The sequence below is a fragment of the Ictidomys tridecemlineatus genome, chromosome 2 (assembly GCF_052094955.1).
Source record: "Ictidomys tridecemlineatus isolate mIctTri1 chromosome 2, mIctTri1.hap1, whole genome shotgun sequence".
Taxonomy (NCBI): domain Eukaryota; kingdom Metazoa; phylum Chordata; class Mammalia; order Rodentia; family Sciuridae; genus Ictidomys; species Ictidomys tridecemlineatus.
In genome coordinates, this window is record NC_135478.1 from 4,646,779 (window position 1) to 4,667,979 (window position 21,201).

Consider the following 21,201-nt stretch of genomic DNA (forward strand, 5'->3'; position numbering starts at 1 on the left):
GGGTCGAGGTGAGGGCAGCGGGGCAGTCCCGAAGAGGACTGGGCTCGCGGGGGAGGCCTCAGTCCCCCTGGGGGCGGCCTGGGGCACGGACCCCCCGGGGCTGCCTCAGGCCTCCCGCCGGGCCCGGTAGACTACGTTGGGCAGGTGGATGGGAGTCCGGTTCTGGCTGCCCTTTCAATGCATGGGGACTCTGGGTGGCGAATGCAGTTGCAGAGGTGCAGACATTGTCCAGCCAGTGTTAGGGCGCAGCAGCCTCTCCTCCAAGAGAGGAAAGGTCGCTCGCCTGCAGCCTCTGCTCCTGGGTCAGGGGTGCCTGGGGGCAGGACCAGAGATGAAGAGATACCCAGGACAGAAATCAGCACCCTAGTGTTTTAGGCTTCCAAAACTCAGCAGGTGCAATGCAGCTTACCTTGCCGATGGGAATGAGAAGCCATTCCTTGAGTGTTTTGTTGTAGCTGTTTTCCCCTTACCTTTTACCTGTTGCTCTGTTGATATGGCTGGCCGGGAGGGTAAAAACTTTCTCAAAGTTTTAACACGGAAGTAAGGCTAAGAGCAAAACTTTTCCCCCTTTGCCGTGTTCTCAGAGAGATGGAACTCCAGCCTGTAGCTTTCAAGGGTCCCTACTCTTTTTAACCAGAATTCCCGAATATGTGGACAGTCCCTCAAGGGAAGATGGTTTGGGGATGGTTTTTGCAGGAATCCGAGTGAATGATTAATCCTGGAGCGGTAGTGGGAAATGTCAAGAGCATAGGTTTGAGTGTCACATCAGACCTGGATTCTAGTTTCTGTTCCACCACCTGTTGGCCATGTACCCTCACCAAGCCTTAGTCTCTTCCATTTTTAAAATGGGAATAAGGGTGAGTTGGGGATTCAGCTGGTTAAATATGTGTAAGGTGTATGGCAGAGTGCCTGGCATATGGTGCATGCCCAACATAATGTTATATAACCTGTGCCTAGGTACCCAATCCCAAACCTGTATTTTTTCTTTTTTTATTAATTTTTAAAAAATTTATGTGACATCAGAATACATTGCAATTCATATTACACATATAGAGCACAATTTTTCATATCTCTGGTTGTGTACAAAGTATATTCACACCAATTCATGTCTTCATACATGTACTTTGGATAGTGATGACCATCACAGTCCACCATCATTTTTAACCCCATGCCTCCTTCCTTTCCCTCCCACCTCTCTGCCCTATCCAGAGTTTGTCTATTCCTCCATGCTCCCTCTCCCTACCCCACTATGAATCAGCCTCCTTATATCAGATAAAACATTCTGCATTTGGTTTTTGGGGATTGACCAACTTCACTTAGCATTATCTCCTCCAGATCCATCCATTTACCTGCAAATGCCAAGATTTTATTCTCTTTTATTGCTGAGTAATATTCCATTGTGTATAAATGCCACATTTTTTTAATCCATTCTTCTACTGAAAGGCATCTAGGTTGGTTCCACAATTTAGCTGTTGTGAATTGTGCCGCTTTAAATATTGATGTGGCTGTGTCCCTGTAGTATGCTGTTTTTAAGTCCTTTGGTTATAGTCCAAGAAGAGGGATAACTGGGTCAAATGGTGGTTCCATTCCCAATTTTCCAAGGAATCTCCATACTGCTTTCCATATTGGCTGCACCAATCTGCAGTCCCACCAGCTGTGTATGAGTGTGCCTTTTCCCCCATATCCTTGCCAACACTTATTGTTGTTTGTCTTCATAATAGCTGCCATTCTGACTAGAGTGAGATGAAATCTTAGAGTAGCTTTGATTTGCATTTCTCTAATTGCTAGCAATGATGAACATTTTTTCATATATTTGTTGATTGATTGTATATCATCTTCTGAGAAGTATCTGTTCGGTTCCTTGGCCCATTTATAATGATTGGGTTTTTTTCTTTCTTTTTTGGTGTTTAGCTTTTTGAGTTCTTTATGTACCCTAGAGATTCTGTCTGATGTGTGAGGGGTAAAAATTTGCTCCCAGGATGTAGGCTCTCTGTTCACCTCACAGATTGTTTATTTTACTGAGAAGAAACTTTTTAGTTTGATTCCATCCCATTTATTGTTTCTTGGTTTTAGTTCTTGCACTATAGGAGTCTTATTAAGGAAGTTGGGGCCTAATCCCACATGATGGAGATGGGGGCCTACTTTTTCTTCTATTAGATGTAGGGTCTCTACTTTTATTCCTAGGTCCTTGGTCCACTTTGAGTTGAGTTTTGTGCATGGTGAGAGATAGGGGTTTAATTTCATTTTGTTGCATATGGATTTCAGTTTTCCCAGCACCATCTGTTGAAGAGGCTGTCTTTTCTCCAATGCATGTTTTTGGCACCTTTATCTAATATAAGATAATTGTAATTTTGTGGGTTAGTCTTTGTGTCCTCTATTCTGTACCATTTATCTACCTATTTGGGTGCCAATAACATGCTGTTTTTGTTACTATTGCTCTGTAGTATAGTTTAAGGTCTGGTATAGTGATGTCTCCTGCTTCATTTGTCTTGCTAAGGATTTCTTTAGCTAGTCTGGGTCTCTTATTTTCTCAGGTGAATTTCCAGACCTGTATTTTTAGTTCGACATTCCAAGTAATAAAGGATCCAGAAAAATTTAAGCATCTCGGGTGTCATTTGAACTGGGTCAGGGTTAACACTTATCAATCTTTTGCTATTTCTGTGGATCATTGAACCCTTCTGAGGAAAACACAAAAATGAAGACGTTTGTTCTATAGCAAATAAGAGTAAATTAATTTTAATTTAATCAAAGGCATAATTAATTATATTCCTGTAAAGGCAATTTGTTTTGGTTTTGTGTGGCTTATTTCACTTTTAAATTGCATAGAGAAATGAAAAAGAGGTGCTGTAATTCTTTCTCTCTCTCTCTTTCTTTTCTTTTTGGTAAATTGACTTGAGAAAGCCCCCACTTTGTGAATTGAAGAGGTACATAGGTTGTTTCTCATGAGTAGCTGTGGAATAATTTTCATTCTTGTCACATAGTAGCAATTAAGGCCCCAGCCACTGCACTTGTTGTCACCAGCCCCAGGGACTAGGGCTGTGGCAACCAGCTGTGCCTCCCTGGGTGTTTACCTCCCACATGTTTAACATAGTTCTGATCTTGTGTCAAGGTCTCCTTGGTTCACATATGCTGGGTCATATTTCCATTTCTTCAAACTCCATCTGTGACTTTTGAAACATTTTCACTTCCAGCTATCTTAAGTAATTTCAAGACCTTTGATAAGTCCAGCCAATCGTTTCTTTGTTGCTTGTTAAGTAAACTTCACTTTCCCCCCAAAGTGATCCAGAGCTGCTGTTTTTGAAAACCCTCTCTCCAGGTGCAAAACAGTTCCAGTCTGCGGCTCTGGAGCTGCCTGTAGGAATTTGTTTGGAGGAGGAATGCAGCAGATGGGGGAGGGAGGAAAACTGGTTAAAATAATGTCCTTTGGGGGGTCTCAGCTGCAGCTATGCTTTTTTGTGTGTGTTCATATCAAGTTGTGTATACTAATATCAGCTTGCTTGGCGTCTCTGTTTTCCCATGTATAGGTAGATTCGTAATTTCAACTAAGCATAAAGTTGTAGTTAATTATGTTCAAAGTAGCAAACATACTGATTTGTGATCAAACCTTGAAAAAATATTCTAGAGGTTTCACTGAGAGTATAAACACATTATAAATAGTTAAATTTTGAATTATGTCACTTTTTTAGTATAACAGCTTCATTGAGATACAGTTCATGTATCATAAAATTCACTTTTTAAAAATGTACTACTCGGAGATTTTTAGTATATTTCACAGAATTTGCCACTATCCTCAGTATCTAATTCCAGCACATTTACATTTTACCAGTTCATTAATCTTATGAGTGGGATTCAGGAGGAGAGAGATTCAAAAGAGGGCAGCAGTTGAAGCGAGCAGCCCCTCCACTGGAACATGGGGCTGAGGAAGGAGAGGACCATGTCAGATTCTTGGCAGGAGTCCAGCGTAATCCTGCATACAAGGACATCCCAGTTTCGCAGTGTTTATGGATAACTCTAATTTGCTGAGGTTTGTTTAAAGAGTAAAATTGAATCTAGAAAGAATAATAAATCATGAAGTCATACACAGTAGGAGGTCCATGTACTCAGTAGTCCCTTTACCAGGGTGAAATGGAGAGTGACTGACCAGATGCAGTGTAGAGCAAGAAGCTGAGCATCTGTGGACAGTGCAGGTAGTGAGAAAGCAGCTCTGCGGTGTCCACAACTCCAGGCTAGGATGATTAGTGCTGGGTCCTGTGACCCTCTGTGGTACCCACTTGGGGAGTCCTAAATGAAGAGAAATCTGAGAGAGATGGGAAGATAGAAAAATTAGGATTTTTATATAATACTTGTGGGAATACAGAATGGTATAGTTGCTGTGGAAGACTGTCTGGCAGTTCTCCAAAAGCTTGGACACAGAATGAACACACAACCCAGCAATTCTAGCTTAGGTATATGCTTGAAAAGAAGGAACCCACGGGGCTACCAAATCCCTTACTGATGGTCCTTGACTTAACCATGGAGTTACATGCTGATGTTGTTAAGTTGAAGACTCATTTAATAAGCCAACATAATGTCATCGTACACTTTCTACTGAATGCATACTGATTTTGCATAATCAAAACCAAGAAATCGATTTTGATTTTATGGTAACTGACACCATCGCAGGTGGGTAATGATCAGAGCAGCATTCCTTAAAAGTCTGTCTCCTGTTCAAACCCATTTCTACTATGCTAGAAACAATCCAGCTGCCCATCTTGCAGTGGGTAAATAAAATATGGCCCATCATACAATGGAATGTTGTTCAGTAATAAAAAGGATTGAAGTTCTAATACGTGGATGAACCTTGAAAACATCAAGCTTAGTGAAGTCCCCAGATTGTATGACTCCACTTACACCAAACATCCAGAACAGGCACATCCATGAAGACAATAAGCAGATTTGTGGTTGGCAGGGGCCAGGGTGGGGGAGCAGAGTGGAGATGACAGCCAAGGGGCTCAAGGTTTCTTTTTGGTGTGATAAAAACATTGTAAAACCGATGGTGATGGATGCACAACTCTGTGAGTAACTACAGGGAGAGGTGAGAAGAGAGCTAGAAGCACAGTGGAAATGGGTTTGGACATGGGACAGAATTTTAAGGAGCAACTTGGGACTGAGTAGCCAGAGGTTAAGGACTCTTAAAGCTCAGAGAACCCCAGAGACAGAGGAAACAACTTCCAACACAAATGGCGGCCTGGATTATTGCCTGAACAGATTGCCTCCTTTGTCAGACGCTGTGCCCAGGCACTGGGGATAGAATCATGTACGGACTCAGTCCCCTACCATGAAGGAGACGGTTACCAGGCATGTGCATGCAGTCCAGCATGGCCAGGGTGGAGGCAGAGGTGTAAAGAGAAAGTTCTGTGGGCGAAGCCCCAGCACAGGCAGGAAAACCCTCTCGAGCCACAGTGGTGGGCTGAGCCTCAGCGGCAGCTGGCAGATGAGGAAACAGCACACCCACCAGCTCAGAGCCAGGACACAGCGATGAGCCGTTGTCTAGTAGCACCCAGACGGTGTGCTCCGTTTAGGCCTCATGTTATTGTAGAGAAGTCTGTGGTTGTTTTCATCTGGAGTAGAGGATGGCTCAGGAAGGGCAGAGGCTGAGGACAGTGACCAAGGGAGAAAGGAGGAGAGTGGAGAGAGGACAGAATTCAGGTCTGTTTGAAGATAGATGTGACGGGGCTTAGGTGACAGTGGGGGGGAGAGAGGAGTGTCTTCCAGTCATTACAGGGGATGTGAGCTGGGCCAGGAAGATGACAGGACCAGAGGTTGTTATCTTTCCAGGTGACACAGTTCTTGCAGCCTACAGGTGCTGCCATCCATCGGTATGATCAGCTTCTCTAAAGGGTATTTTTCAGTGGGGATGCAGAAAGCTGTCTTCTGCCCCCAGAGCACAGATCTCTTCTCCCCACCTCTGCTGCATCCCAAGGTTGTCTGTTTTTTTCTTTTCTTGCCTGCTTTTTAAGTACTGAGGTTTGAACCCAGGGATTCTCTGCCATTGAGCTATATGGCAGCGCCTTACGTTTTGAAACAGCGTCTGGCTAAGTTGCTGAGGCTGGCCCCACACGATCCTCCTGCTTCAGCCTCCCAAGTTGCCTGAACTACAGGCATGTTTATAGTGCTTTGAGAGGGAGGGGGTGAGGCAGGACAATGTTTAGAGCTGTCAGCTCCAGGCCGGTGGAGGAGGGAGGCAGAGAACCTGGCAGCTGAGGGACGCAGAGTCCATCTGAGATGGAAACCTAGTCAACCTGTCAGCAGAGCAGTGATCTGGTTAACGTGCTTATGTAACCAGAGGCGACACCTCCAGCGGTTTCCGAGTCCTTGCAGGTCTCAGGCTGCCCTGTCCACACCCACAGGTGTCAGCACGTTGTTCATGGAGAGTGGAATATCCCTTTGGAGACTGAAGGCCATACAGGTCTCCTCTCTGTTCTGTAATTTATACTGGCCTCCCCACACGCTGCTCTGTGAAAACACCATGACTGTGGCCTGGCAGGCGGAGGGGAGCGGCCCCCAGGACATCCACAGGCTAGCCCCGAGGCCTGAAAACAGGCGCCCTCACATGACAAAAGGGACTTTGCAGGCATGATTAAGGGTCTTGAGATAGGAGATCATCCTGGATTATCCAGGTGGCCCAGTTTCATCACAGGGTCCCCATAAGAGGCAGACAGGAGGGTCAGCGACAGAGAGACTGGTGGATGCTGCACTGCTGGCTGTGAAGGTGGAGGGGTGAGGCGGCCCTAGAACCTAGGTGGACTAGGCCTCCTTGGAACCTCCGCGGGAACCAGCCCTGCCACACCTGGATCTCAGACTTCTGACCTCCAGCACTGCAGGCTAATACATTTGTGCTGATTTCGGCCACTGTTAGTTATTTGCTCTAGCACCCTCAGGAAGCTCACATTCCAGGTGTCTCATCCAAAATCCAAGATCTTGAACTTGCAGACTTGACCTGGGAGTCCCTACACTTACCCTCCCTTTCAGCCTTCCTCGCAGCTCGCAGCTCAGCGGCCCCTGGTGCTCTGGGTTGGGCAGCGTTGCCCCTTCAGCAGGCTTCTGCCCTTTCCCCTTCCCTGACCTGGTCCAGGGCCCTGTCTCCTCTCAAAGGGTGGCAGCACATGACTTGCCAGCAGGAGCCTGGGCACACTCCTGGGGTGTGAGAGATGCTCCTCAGCCCACTCCTTGGCTCTCACCCGTGGGACCCGGGACATAGCAGGGCTCCTCCTTTAGTTGGCTTGTGGTGGGCGTGCGGGTGTCAGGGCACGGTGCTCATTCATTTAGCAGGCAGCTGCTGTCACAGGCGCCAGTGGAGAACACAATTTAGCTATTACATTAAATTAGAATTTTAAATTAAAGCAATTTAAAAAAAATAACTCAGTGACGAATGAAGTGTAGCAACGAATGCCATAGAGGTCCACTCCAGAAGTTTGAGGAACAATTACAAGTCAAATCTCGTAAATGTGTGCTACTAAATTTGTCATTAGCTCCACCCAGCTTATATGACCAGGAAGATCAAACCTTCCTTTTAGGATCTCTTCCTCTTTCAGAATTTTTTAAAAGCTCCAGTCAAGGGGCAGCACCCCACCACCGCCACACAACTGGCTTCTCAGCTTGCTGGGGAAAGGCCTGTCGTTCACAGTTTTTTTTTTTAATTGTAATGTTATATTTGACATAAAATTCACCCTTTTATAGTGTGCAGTTCAGTGGTTTTAAGTTTATTCACAGAGCTGTACAAGCATCACTACTAATTCCAAAAACTTTTCTTCACTCTCAAAAGAAATCCCATTCCCAGCTGTCATTTCCCTTTACCCTGTCCTCCCAGCCCCTGGCAACCTCCCTCTCTGGATTTGTCTGTTCTGGACATTTCAGATCAATGGAAGACTACAACCTACGTGGCCTTTTGTATCTGGCTTCTGTAGCGTGACATTTTGAGGCTCACCCAGGCCTGAACTTTGCTGTTTTAATCTGTAACAACATGAATGTAGAAGCAGTAGTGACAGGGACGTGCCAGAGGGGAGCACGGCTGCCCTGGGGCTGTGTCAGTTTCACTTGGTTACCCTTATCCTGTGTCTCTGACTGTGGTTGATTCATCCTTGTCCTGTCTCTGGGGTGACAGTGAGTTAGCTCCTGGCTTGAAGGGCCTCTTAGTCCTACACTATCCCATAAATACTGCCCAAATTGGAGCACTAACTGGTTTAAAACTAGAATAAACAGAAACAGCTAAGGTGAGATCCAAAAGCCTTCTACATGGTTAAACTAAACACTGAGTGTCCCTGTCCTGGAGATTTTAAAGACTAGGGTTGCAGGGCTGGGCGTGTGGCTCAGTGGGAGAGTACTTGCCTGGCTTGCATGAGGCCCCAGGTTCAATCCCAAGCACTGTCCAAAAGTGGGAGAAGGAAAAAAACAAAGCTGGCCTTCCAATGGTCTAGAAGGTTCTCCCAATAGATGAGCTTGAGGACCAGAACGGCTGGGACTCTGAGATGGATGCAGTTTCATTTTGACCATGACCATGATAAAAATGAACATTGTAAACGGTGACCCAGAAGTTTTACCAAAGAAGACTCATCTGTGTGACCCTCAACAGACCGGTATTTTCTATTCTGTTTTATTTTGTGAAAAACATTTTTTATAACTTACAAATGGGCTCCAGCCCATAATGTCAAAGTGCTGCCTGGGGATTCCAGTGCACATACAGGAGGAAAATGTGTGAAAAAGATGAAGCACCCCGCCACACAACAGGCAGTTCTGCCTCGGACTCTGCGTCCGTTTCCAAGAGCTGCTGCAGCAGATCACCATGGCGGTTTAAAACAGCAGGAATGGCCTCTGGGTTTGTTTTTCACCACTATAACAAATACCTAAGATAACCAACTCATGGGAGAACTTTGCTTTGGCTCACACTTTCAGAGGGTTCAGTCCATGGTCGCTGGCCTGTTGCCTTTGGGCCTGGGATGGCACAATACCTCTAGTGGGAGCATGGGGGAGTAAGCTGCTCACCTCCAGGAAGCAGAAAGTAAGGGGCCACCCGATAACCCCTCCAGGGACAAGGCCCCGTGACCCAGCTTCCTCCCTCTAGGCCTCACCTCTTAAAGGCTCCACCACTCAACACAGGAGCTTTGGGGGAACACTTAAAAGGCAAACTCTTGGGCTGGAGTTGTAGCTCAATGGTAGAGTGCTTGCTTAGCATGTGTGAGGCACTGGGTTCGATTCTGAGCACTGCCTATAAATAAATAAATAAATAAAATAGAGGTCTATCAACAAGTAAAAATGTAGTTTTTAAAAAAGTCAAACTCTTGCAGTTCTGAGGGTGGAACACTGAAATCAAGTGTCTGCAGGGTTGGGCTCTCAGAAGGCACTAGGGAAGAATTTTTCCACGCCTCTTCCAGTTTTTAGAAGGTAGCCAGTGGCCAATTTCTCAAGTCTCTACCTCCCTATTCACTTGGGCTTCTCCTTTTTTTCTACAAAGACATCAGTCATTGACTCTAGGGCCCACCCAAAATTGAAATTGCACCTCAGGATCTTTACCTAAGACTCCCCACAGGCTGTCTTCCCATATAAGGCCACGAGGTTCTGGGTGGGTGTGAAAGTGAGGGGGACACTGTTCAGCCAAGCGCAAGAACCTTCTGTTACAAATGACTTCAATGAGGAGAAGTCTGCTGGGTACTAGTGCTCGTGTTTTTAGGTTCTCTATGGGGCAATACAGTTTCTCTGCATTTTCAAGTCACAGTGAGTGGTAAACTTGGGCTCATGCAGAAGCCAGTTAATTGCAGAAAGAAAGAAGAAAGCTCTTGGATTCTTTCTGGAAAGCTTTGGAATCTATTCTCTGAAGATAGCTTGTTATAAAGTATAAATAGGTTCTTATATTATAATCTGTCAAATGTTTCGCTGTTTGTCTATACTCTATGTAACTATTCTCTCCCTGTGCCTTCAAACACCACTTTCACCAAATACAGATGTTAACATGGGTGCAGTGGTGTGCATGTTAAGTCTCAGCTATGCGGGAAGATGACTGGGAGGATGACTTCAGCCCAGGACTTCAAGGACAGCTCGGGCAACATAGTGAGATCCCCGGCTCAAAACAAAACAAGTCTCGTACATTTAGAAAGGGAAAGAGTTGGAACCAGCCATCACCCCTGCACCTGTCTTACAGTCTGACCTTGAGATGCAGGATATATATTAAAATATATTCAAGCTCACACTGTTGAAGTTGTAAGTGGAATATTAATGAAGGTCTTTGCAAGGTTCTGGGATTAATAGTTACATCTGCATTCCTAAGATGGGGAACTTGAGAGGCTTGGAAACCAACCTCTGGGCCACCTGTTTGCCACAGCACAGGCTGTTTCAGGACTCTGGAATTCACTAATGACTCCCCCGTTAATCCACCTTGGGCTTCCTTTATTGGGATCCCTTCTGCACTTCAGGCATATCAGTGAGCCACCTGGCGGGGCTGACTGTGGAGAAGAGGTGCTTCCTTCCAGGACAAGCCAGTTTGGTTGTAGACTATGGGATCAGCAAACTTTCTGCAGAGACCCAGAGAGTAAATATTTTAGGCCAGGCTGCTGGCCAACCCATACAGTAGTGTCAAGCTTTTGAGCTTGTTTCTGGGGCCATGGCTGTGTAGCTTTGTAAATGTCCTCCTCACCTCAGGTCTCTCTGTCCTTGCAGGGACCCTTTTTATGCTGTGGTGCCTCTTGCAGGGGAATGATGATCCTCCATGGTATTTGCAGATCAGGGAGAGGGGTCTACATGACCCACACCCCAGATAAACAATGAGACTTAGTTGTTCAAGCCCCTGCTTTGAAAAGTGGGCTCAGCCCGCCTTGGGCAGGTTCAGACTGGAAAGACAGGTGAGTCTTTTCAAAGTTCCCTACCCCGTCCCATTGCAGTTGTCTTCTTCCAGAAATGCAGTGCCCTTGAATCATTTCCCAACTCATTGAAGGCAAACAGGTTTTTTCCTGGCATTCTGATGACTCTGTGCCCTGCCTCCCCTGTGACAGAATGCTCGTTATCTGCTGAAAGAAAACCCACTGGCCTCCACCAAGTATTTGATTTCCTCTGTCCTCTTTACGGCCACCTCTACTAACATTTGCACTTTATTACCCACATTAAAATTGTCTCTGACTTAAAAAAATAAAGCCAGAAGGGTTTTTCAGAAGGTTTCAGATGTGTAATAGCTACACCTGAATTAATCTTTTCAGAATCAATTGTTTTCATTAAAATGTTTTCCAGCCATGTCATTTTGATTTCTGCACAGCCAGTTGTTTTGACATAATTGTTTAAAAGATGCCCAAAGAAAGCTGCTGCCCTTCCTAGCTGGGCCCCAGTGGGCAGAATTGTTTTGCTGAGAACCAGCAGTTCAGCCTCCAGCTTTGCTCCAGGTCTAGAGAAACACTGTCCACAGGCCTACACTTCCTCAGTGTTGGAGTACCTGTGAATGACATGGGAGGTCCTCCATCCTGGTACCAGAAAATTGTGTGAAACATGAGCCAAAGGAAGTGAATAAGCTCCGGGACAAGCCTGGGCAGTTCAGAGCCATCTCCACCCCATTCTTGGCCTTTTGTGCTTTTTTTTTTTTTTTTTTAACCCCCAAATAGGGTAAAAAATGAGATCAGACCCCAAGCTTGTCTTTCTTCTCAGTCCCTTTCTGGCCTTGAGACAGGGCTCTGGCCTCCTGATTAGATTTGCCCCTTCCCACCTCCCTCTGAAGGGCCGCTTCCTCTTAGGGTTCTCACCTCTTCCTCCTCATGAGCAGCTCCAACACTCCTCCCCTGGCCCTGTGCAGCAGTCACCTTTGCTCATCAGGAGACTCCAGACGCCATATGGAGCCGTCTTAGGTCCCCTATCTCCACTCACAGTCCTGTGATTGCCCAGGGGTTCAGTGAGTGCAGGCTTAGAGGAGGACACCTTGTAGCACAAGCCAACTCGGCGGGGTGTGCTGGAACTGATCTCTTGGGAGGCTGCCTGGGTCCTGTCACCCAGACAGCTGGCAACGGAGGCGGTAGGAAGAGTCGCGGGTGTTGTTTAGCTTCTGCCTTGTGAATGCTGTCAGGCTCCTGTAGGAAATCTAAGTCCAACCTGCGAGGAGCCACAGCTCTGAGGTTCAGGTCTCCTCCAGCAGTCACATCCTTGTAAAACGCATTTTAACCATTTCTACATGCACCATTCAGTGGCATTAAGCACAGACACCTTGTTGCACAACCATCCCACAAACTGCCACCGCCCCTGTTAAGCGCTACCCCCAGCCCCTGGCACCACCTTTCTATTTTCTGTTCTCTGGATCTGGCGATTCCATGGGCCTCCTGGGACTGGCTCGTGCTGTGCTTGTCCCTTCATGGCTGTCCTACTTCCCTCAGCATAACATCCTCGAGGTTTGGCCATGAGGTAGCAGGTGTCAGAATTCCCTTTTTAAGGCCGAGTAATAGTCTAGCAAGTGTGTGTGTTGGGGGGTGGGGTGTCATACTTTATCTGTTTTTCTGCTGGTGGATGCTCAGCTGTGTCCACTTTGTGGCTGTTGTAATTCTGCTGGGAACATGGGGTACAAATACCTGCCTGAGTCCCTGCTTGAGGTAACCCTACAGAATGGGCTTTATGAGGCAGGCTAGATTCAGGAGCCTCAGAAGCCAGCACTGATCCTTATGGAGAAGCCCTTAGCCCCTCTGGCAGATGGACATCAAGTCCAGCTGGTCAGGAAATGGGGTTGACCACATGGAAATGGACAGCTCTGATTAGATCCTGCACATACTCTTGGGGGTAGGAGAGGCAGCACAGAGATGCGGAGATCTTTCTGAGCTAATCATCCTGTAACCAGGCTCCTAACTAGCTGGGTGAAAGTTCCTGAAGCTACTCATTAGTGCACTGGTACCAATAGGAGGTCACCACAGGTCCTCTGCACTGTCGGGGTTGTCTGCTTAACATGTCAGTGAAAAAGATGAAGATGTAAGAAGCTTCCTTATCAAAACTGGGCCTTGGGGCTGGGGTAGTGGCTCAGAGTAGAGGGTTCACCTAGCATGTTCGAGGCCCTGCGTTCGATCCTCAGTACCACATTAAAAAAATAAATAAAATAAAGGTATTATGTCCAACTACAACTAAAAAAAAAAACTGGGCCTTATGCATCACATGGCAGAGTCAGGACCCAAACAGCTCAGCAGTGGAAGCAGTTGGCTGAAGCACACAAGAAGGGTCTCAGTGTAAGGCATTTGGGTCTAAATCAGGTTTCCCAACCTGGACACGGTTGCCATTGGGACCAGATCATCGTGGTGGGCTGTCCTTGGCATCACAAGGTGTGGGGCAGCATCTTTGGCCTCCACCTTTTCTGAACCAGTAGCATTCTCTTCCCCCATGGTAACAATCAGAAATGTCAAGAGAAACTAGTGGTGCAGCTCAGTAGTGGACCACGGGCTTAGCATGCAAATGGCCCTGGGAACCAGAGTAGCCCCTGGTTGGGAACTACTGGCTTAAATGAGCAACTATGTGAATATAAGATGGGGAAAACAGACCTAATGACAGCTATGAGAAAGCGTCTTAAGGCTTTTAGCTGATTAAAAAAAAAAAAAAAAAAAAAGAAGTCTGAGCCAGTGGCTGTAACTCAGCAGTCCTCCCCCTTGTCCTCCAAAATAAATGACTGATGTAATTTGGCTGCTCTGGTACCCTGACCTCTCAACAAAGCCAGACCTTCAGGACAGTCAACTCCATCTTATCTTGATTAATCCTTCCATAAAGCTGCCACCAGATCTCTAGAATCTCACCCACTTCCTATGCCCCAATTTCCATCTCCCAGTCTAGAGCTCCCTCTGATGCCAGGCTCCTGGATCAGCTGCCATCAGCTGTGACTTTAAGTTCTCATGGGGGCAGGGGCTAGACTCCTACCCACAGTGGAACTGAACTTGCCACCTCTGCCTGGCCCAACCCAAGGTCCTGGGGCCTTGCACTGCCCTAGTGTCCTCTTTCTGCTGCTCCCCAGCCACAGGCCTGGGGGCCCCAGCGGTGTCCTCAGTGCTCCCAAGGCTACCTGCAGATCCAGTCCTCATGCTGCTGCCTTTTCAGGAGCTGAGCCCAGCCACTGCTCTGCATAAACCTCTGTGACTTCAGCTTCAGGGAGAGCATCAACCCCAAGAGCCCCAAAGGCCCCCGACAGGACCTTCACAACAAGGGATCCTCTCCATTCAGGGGGACCCCAGACCAGAGACCTCCTGGAGGTCCCCTCGCTGCCTCCCTGCCTCCCTGCCTCCAGTGAACATTATCCAGCAGCACCATGTCCCAGGCCATGCCAGCGGGAAACAGCACAGAGCCCCCTCCTCCAAGGAGAGCCCTCCTCAATAAACAAATACTGTCCAAATTCACCTGCTGGGTAAAATATCTCTGTAACCCCAGATCAGTACTCGAGATGCTTTCTTGGCCCTTCACATGTGTCCCCAGGGCAGGTCCCAGCTGGGGGGAGCTGGGGCACCTGCCTCTGGTTTTAGCTCTCCTGTGGAAGGGTTGCCCTCCTCCAGGGTGCGGAGGCCAGGCAGTTCGCACTTGTGTGCTTTTCATTCATGACTTCGAAATTGAACGTGGCTCCCAAGCACTCAGGCACTGTCCAGTGTCCCTTAGGGCAATTGGGCCGTGACACACCTCACAGAAACAATGTGTTCACCAGAGAAGCTCCACTTGGGCCCGAGTGGCAGTGCTGCTGGCCACGAGTCCAGCATGGGTGGCTTAACGGTGTCTATTAAATGAGGCATCTTGGGGTGGAAACATCAGTGAAGGTCGAGTATTGACAGGTCGACAAAAATATGGTGACAGGAGGCTGGCAGGAGCCTACCCTGCTTCCCCTGGGAGGTGGGTGCAGTGTTCTCTGGTTCGCTCTGCCCGGTGACTCAGTAGGCTGAGAGTGCTCAGAGGAAAACTACAACCAGGCAGGGAACAGGTGTGTGTGTTGGCTGGGGACATTTTAAATTGTGCAATGCAGGGGCCTTGGTGACCCAAAGGAGGTGGCACAGGCAGAAGGCGCGGTCAGTCACCAAACCCTGGTACTTTTTAATGCCACTGTTGGCATAAAAATCACTGCCATCCACTTTGAGCTTTTTTGGTAACTTTTATTTTAAAATAATTTAAGATTTTTTTTTTTTTTTTTTTTTTTAGATTATAGAAGAATTTAAAGAGATTGTGCAGAGTTCCCAGGAAGGGGCGTGGGGTGGTGGAGCTGTTCTCCCTGGGGGGCCCCTTCCTATGGTCACCACCACCCCAGATGGTTCTGAACCAGTGAAGCTGTGTCCCCTTGAGAAGGTGGGCAGCCTATCACCTGGACCAGAGCTGGCCTCAGGCTGATGTGGCTTCACAGTGATGCAATGTGTGGACTCCTCCAGTTCCCCAGGTTCTCAGAGGACCACTTTGCCTTTTGAATCAGAGTTGCCAAGTTTCATAAAGAACAGCCTGTGGATAAGCGCAAAGTCAGGCGACAGCGATCACACAGAGTTTGTGAAGATAGTTACAACAGTGAACCCAAGTATTCCTGAAGAGCCCGGCACTGCCCCCATGTCCATGTCGCTAGTGTCCCTGTGATGTGTCCAAGTCGCTAGTGTCTTTGGAAACGTCTGCAAGTGTTTTATTCATGAAAGGAAAAGGAAAAATAAACATTAAAATTAAAAAAAAAAAAGCCATGGGAGCCTAGCTCGGTGGCGCAGGCTTGTGATCCTGGGGTGTGGCCTGGTGGTGGCTCGCCCGTCTCCCACACAGAGGCCCCGTGTTCCCCCAGCACCTTTCCTTTTGCAAATCCTCTTTCCTTTTGTAAATGCTCTTGTGCTGCTGGGGGAGAGGGGTGGGATTCAGCCAAGAGTGAAAGGGGAGGTTCTCCAGAGCTCCTCCCGGAGTTTCCTAGGACCCTTCCTATCAGCCAGGAATCTGGGTGAAGGTTTGCACCTCAGGCACACTGCAGGGCCCTGCTGGGAGCTGGCAGGTCTTAGGCCCGAGAGTGTTCCACACGGTTCCTTTTTTAAAATATTTTTTAGTTGTAGATGGAGACGATACCTTTATTTTACTTATTTGTTTTTATGTGGTGCTGAGGAAGGAGCCCAGGGCCTCCCAGGTGCTAGGCAAGCGCTCTACGCTGAGCCCCAGCTCAGCCCCAGTGGTTCTTTTTTCCTCCTCCTAAGAGGACTCCCGGGCCGCAGAGTGCCTTGTTAGCTCTTGTCTGTTTTAAGGGAGAATGGAGCTCTGCAGATAAGACGCTGGTGTGGAGAAAATGCCACGTTGGCGTTTGTTAGTTTCCGTCCCGAATGTGCCCCACAGGCCTGTGTGCGCAAGGCTGGTCCCAGCCGAGGAAGGTGGTGGACCTTTGAGAGGTGACGCTGGTGAAGCTGGGTCACCAGGGACATACCCTTGAAGGGAACAGTGGGACTCTGGCCCCCGCTTTCTCGCTCTGCTTCCCAGCCACTCTGTGGTGAGGAGGCCTCTGCCGTTGCTCCCACTGACGTACTACGCCACCCCAGGGCCAAGTGGCCGTGGACTGAAACCTCAAACCAAGACCAGGATGAACCTTTCCTCCTTTAAATTGACCCCAACTTAAAGGCCTCTGTCACAGCAACAGAGAACTGACTAAATGTGGTAGTAGATGTTGACTTTTTAAATGCTGTCTACACCAATGGAATGGTTCAACTAACGGGTATGCTTCCACCTTAAAAAAAAACTTGGAGGGGCTGGGGTTCTAGCTCAGCATAGAGCGCTTGCCTCGCACGTGTGAGGCCCTGGGTTTGATCCTCAGCACCACATAAAAATAAATAAAGTAAAAATATTGTGTTCATCTTTTAAAAAATCTTAAAAATGAAATGAAGTTTTAGTAAGAATGATAAGGGAGGACTGGCCAGTTCCGGGCATCACACAGGAGGGCGGTGACGTCAGCTCAGGTAGCTGCCTGGTAGAGTCCCTGGAGAGCAGAGGATGGCATGAAGTCACTTTGTGGAACCAGATGGGGAGCAGACAGCTTTGCAGGGACACAGTCGGGTCAGGTGAGGGGGAGAGCTGGCCCGGTGGACCCCCTGGTGGTGAAGAAGTGGGGACCAGCGTGCCCATGTGAGCTGGGAGGGTGGGTGAGGCCTTCATCATTGGCCTCCTCCCATGGGCTCCTCAGCCTGGGACACCTGCCTGTAGTCAGCCTCTGCCCAAGGTCCTGGGTCGCTGTAAAAAACAAGAAATCTGGATTCTGGAATATGCCATCCCTTGAGTAGGAAAGAGCAGAGCAGAGGTGAAGGGCAGCAAGCCCAGCGCTGACAGCAAATCAAACACACCTGAGCCATGTCAGCCCCATGGCTTAACCGGCAGCTTCCAGAGTCAGCCACCTCTGTTACAGTCCTCCTGCTGCCGCCCCCGACTCTGTCCCCTTCATGCCTCTGTCCCTTTAGCCCTCGACCAGCACAGGCTTTATAGGTGAAGGTTTGGCTATGTGGGAAATCCAAAGGGAGTTTGAATTAAAGAGACAGGCTCGAATTACCTTTAAACCAGCTCCAGGACGGCTTCTTGAACCCCCAGCCTCCAGCTACCCATTAAAGTAGCGAGGTTTACTGAAGAGGCTTGAGAGAGAGAGAGAGAACATGGCAGGGAATGGACTTTTATTGGGGAACAAAAAATTCTGGGGAAAATCCCATCCAATGAAGATTAAGGGGGGCAGTGTCCCAAGGTCAGGTGAGACGATTGGGTCTTCAGGGGCTGTGGCCAGGCACACCTCCACACGGACAAGCCCTTGGACCTGAGAAGGGTGGGGAAAGCTCTGGACACAAAGATGTATCTAAGCACCTCTTGCCCAGCCGGGCAGGTAACTCAGATCACGTGCGAGGATTGCCTCCCACACCTCTCATCTTGGGGCACAAAATGGCACCAAGGTTCAGGTGAGAAGAAAAGGAGTTGACACATGTGTTTGGGCTTGGCATAGACCATGTGTGCATGTTGGCTGCAGCCACTCACCTCTCCCGACTCGGCCTGGCCTGGCCAGGTCCATGTCCTAATCCCCTAATCACGTCCACGGTTCCGTCATACTGTATGGCAAGAGCAAATTGAGGGTGCAGATGGGATTAAAGTGACTTATCAGCAGACCTTGAGATGGGGGATCGTCCGGGGTCATCCGGAGCCCAGGGCTATCACAGGATCCTCATGAGAAAGAGGCAGCAGGGTTGACCGTAGTGCCTCCAGGAGCTAGAGAAGGAGGGACTGGATTCTCCTGGGACCTCAGGAGGGACCATCCCCTACCTTAATCTTAGCACAGATAGGCCCACGCCAGATTATGACCCCCAGAACTGTGCAACAAGAAGTAGGTGTTGTTTGAGGCCACCGTTTCTGGTCATGTGTTGCAGCAGCTGGAGGGAGCTCAGGACTTTGGTGAGTGGGAAAGACACTCTGGCAAGTGACGGGAGCCTGTGGTCCAAGGGGCTTCAGGTGGAGACAGCTCCGTCTTCCAGGGGCCACCTCAGGCCCCCAAGGCCATCATTAGGCGGGATTAACATGCAGCAAAGGCAAGAAGAGAATCATGGTAACCTAACAAGGTGGAATAATAAAGAGGAAAAGCCAAGAAATTAAACATAGGAGGAGAAAATAGCCTCTGACTTAAAGGAATATGGCAAGATCGTGTCAAAACTCTGGCCCATGTTCAGAATTTAAATACAAATAAAAAATTGATAAGCCAGAAAGTAACTCAAAAGTCAATGCCTGTGATAATTTTAGTGTATCCAGGTGACATTAACTCACCTCTAAGAGCACCTGCTTGAGGAAGTTGCCGACATTTTTTGTTTTTGTGAGACCGATCGGGGTGAAGAGTAACTTAGCTGATGGGGTCAGTCTTCAGTCCTGAAGAACCCAGTTCTGCTTGAGTAGCAGCAGGGTGTAAACGCATTTCCTCAGGCAGTTTCCACTCCGTTTCATTCAGCAGGTAACTCCTGGCATTTTGAGGGTGTTCCTGGTGTCCTGCCTGTCTTACTGGGTGCCCACTTGTGACTAAGGAGCCTGGTGGCCACACAGCCTGTTGCGTGGAGACTTAAGTGGTACTTAAAATCCCACCAAAGCCCTCGAAGCCGCAGTTGTCCCTGATTCTGTATTAATTTCTTTACTTTTTTCAGTGCTGGAAATGGAACCCAGGTCCTTGCACACGCTAGTCGAGCTCGACCACTGGGCTGCGCCCCAGCCTGGCTTTTCTCCTTAAGACAAGTTCAGGTTTATGATGGGGTTTGCACTGGGCCCCTGCTGGCCTCGCCTTTGGATGCCGCCCTCATCCTGTCCTCATGTAGGGCAGGGATGCAGTAGCCCATGTTTTCATGCCAAGAGAGGCTGACTAAGCACACAGATCTGATGTGATGCCGGCACCCAGGTGGGGGCATGTGGCCTCTGCCTTTGAGGTCAGGTGTAGTGATGGCCCTTGCCAGTAGTGTGCTGGGCTACAGTGTAACAGGCACACTGGCCCACGCCATGTGCCATGGACTAGCCCAAAGCTAGCCAGGCATAGGGGGCCTGGGGCAAGGTGCCAGGGGCTCTGCAGACCTCCAGTGCTGCAGGACAGTGTTGTTGGGGTCCAGGATGCAAATGATGTCAAGAGGTGAGGCTAAGAAGGATCCCAGACACCAGAGATGGGGAGATGAGAGTGAGCAGTCACCAAGAGGCCACTGCCTGGGCAAGTGACCAGGGAGCAGCCTGAAGCCCATCGGTAGGCAGAAGACAGGCAGTGTTCTGTAGGCAGCCCAGCCTGGGCTCGTGCCTCAAACATGAGGGAGGAGGTTCCAGAAGAGCCCACAGGAATGGCCATGGGAAGAATGAGGCAGAATGTCAAGTTCCTGCAGAGGGAGTGCACCATCTCCTGGGAAGTGCTGTTGAGTCCAAGTCCCCTGCAGGGGGGACCACAGTCTCCCCAGCACACCACAGTGCTCAGTAGACATCCACTGAACAAACCAAAGACTCTGAGCAAGTGCTGGGCGTGATACTGGCCAAATTATATGGTTATACAGTGTGCAAGCACAAGTATGGAGCAACAGATCCCTCATTGTGTACAACTAATGCACCAATTTTAAAATGTGAGGAAAATAAATTAAAAAAGAAAGAATTTCCGACCCTCAACCCACTTGCAGAGTTGAAAGTGCAGTGCAGTTCACCTGCAGCCTGAAGTCTAATGCTCCCAGGAAGCTTCCAGAACTCAGGTAATCTGTTAATGAGGCCAGCAGGGCTGGGCAGGAAGACGCAGCTATCCGGGCATGGGGCGAGAGCATGTCTCATGTTCCTTCTGTCACCAGCCTCCACATCCCTAGGAACTCCCTCTCAGTGTCAGTTTGCATGGCTGTGGAGGGCTCAAAGTATGAGGAAGCCATCCCTCTGGCCGGTTTCTACCAGTGAGGACACATCCCAAGGAAGTGTTCAAGATCCTTCACCCGGATGTCCTTCACAGTTGTGTTTATGCACACAGTCACGCGTCACTCAACTTGGCATGGGGATGCATTCTGAAAAATGCCTCGCTAGATGATTTCGTCACTGTGTGGACCTCATAGAGTGCACTTAAAGGAACTAAGGTATCCACAGTGTCACATGTGATGTAATCTGTGGGACCACTATCTTACATGCAGTCCCCAAACCTAAACCACGCTATGTGGTGCTCAACTGCACATGAAATGTTGGAAGCAACCAGGTATGTGACATCTGTGGAGTGCTTCCCCGTGATCAGTGCAGAGGGTTTCTGAAATCTCTTCAGCAGTGCGTGTGGCACCCACGTACCCCGCTTTCTGCCAAAAGGAGAGGCAGAGTACCCCCACCATGTGCTCGGCCAGACTGTGTGCAGTGGTCCCTTCTGCAGCTCACAAATGATTGACCCCTCAGCAATAGATTCACCCTCCTTGGAGAAACTAACAGAAGTAAGAATGGGAAGGAACATGCTAGACAGGAGTCGCGTTGATTTCTGGTTGTGAACTGCTGAGCAGTTGCTATTTAAGTGATCTCAACAGGGTGCAGTGAAGGAGATGTCAAGAGACTTGGCACAGATAGACAGGTGGGTGGGCCCCACCTGTGCAGCAGAATGAATGAAAAAACTGGGGGTGAGGGGTGATTAGGAACCTGCCAGAAGCCTCAGAAAAGTTATAGCACAGTGTGTGCAGTCCTGGGTCACTTTAGGTCATATCAGCACCAATGCAGTGACAGGAACCTGGGGGCCAAGTTGCTGGCCAGCCAGGTTCACTG

At 48.6% G+C, this 21,201-nt stretch overlaps 1 protein-coding gene across 6 annotated transcripts in view; it reads left to right on the forward strand.

Moving 5' to 3' along the window:
* Positions 1-21,201, forward strand: part of Arhgef18 (Rho/Rac guanine nucleotide exchange factor 18) — a 75,510-nt gene that overhangs the window by 25,528 nt on the left and 28,781 nt on the right. The gene's annotated exons all lie outside the window — the stretch shown is intronic.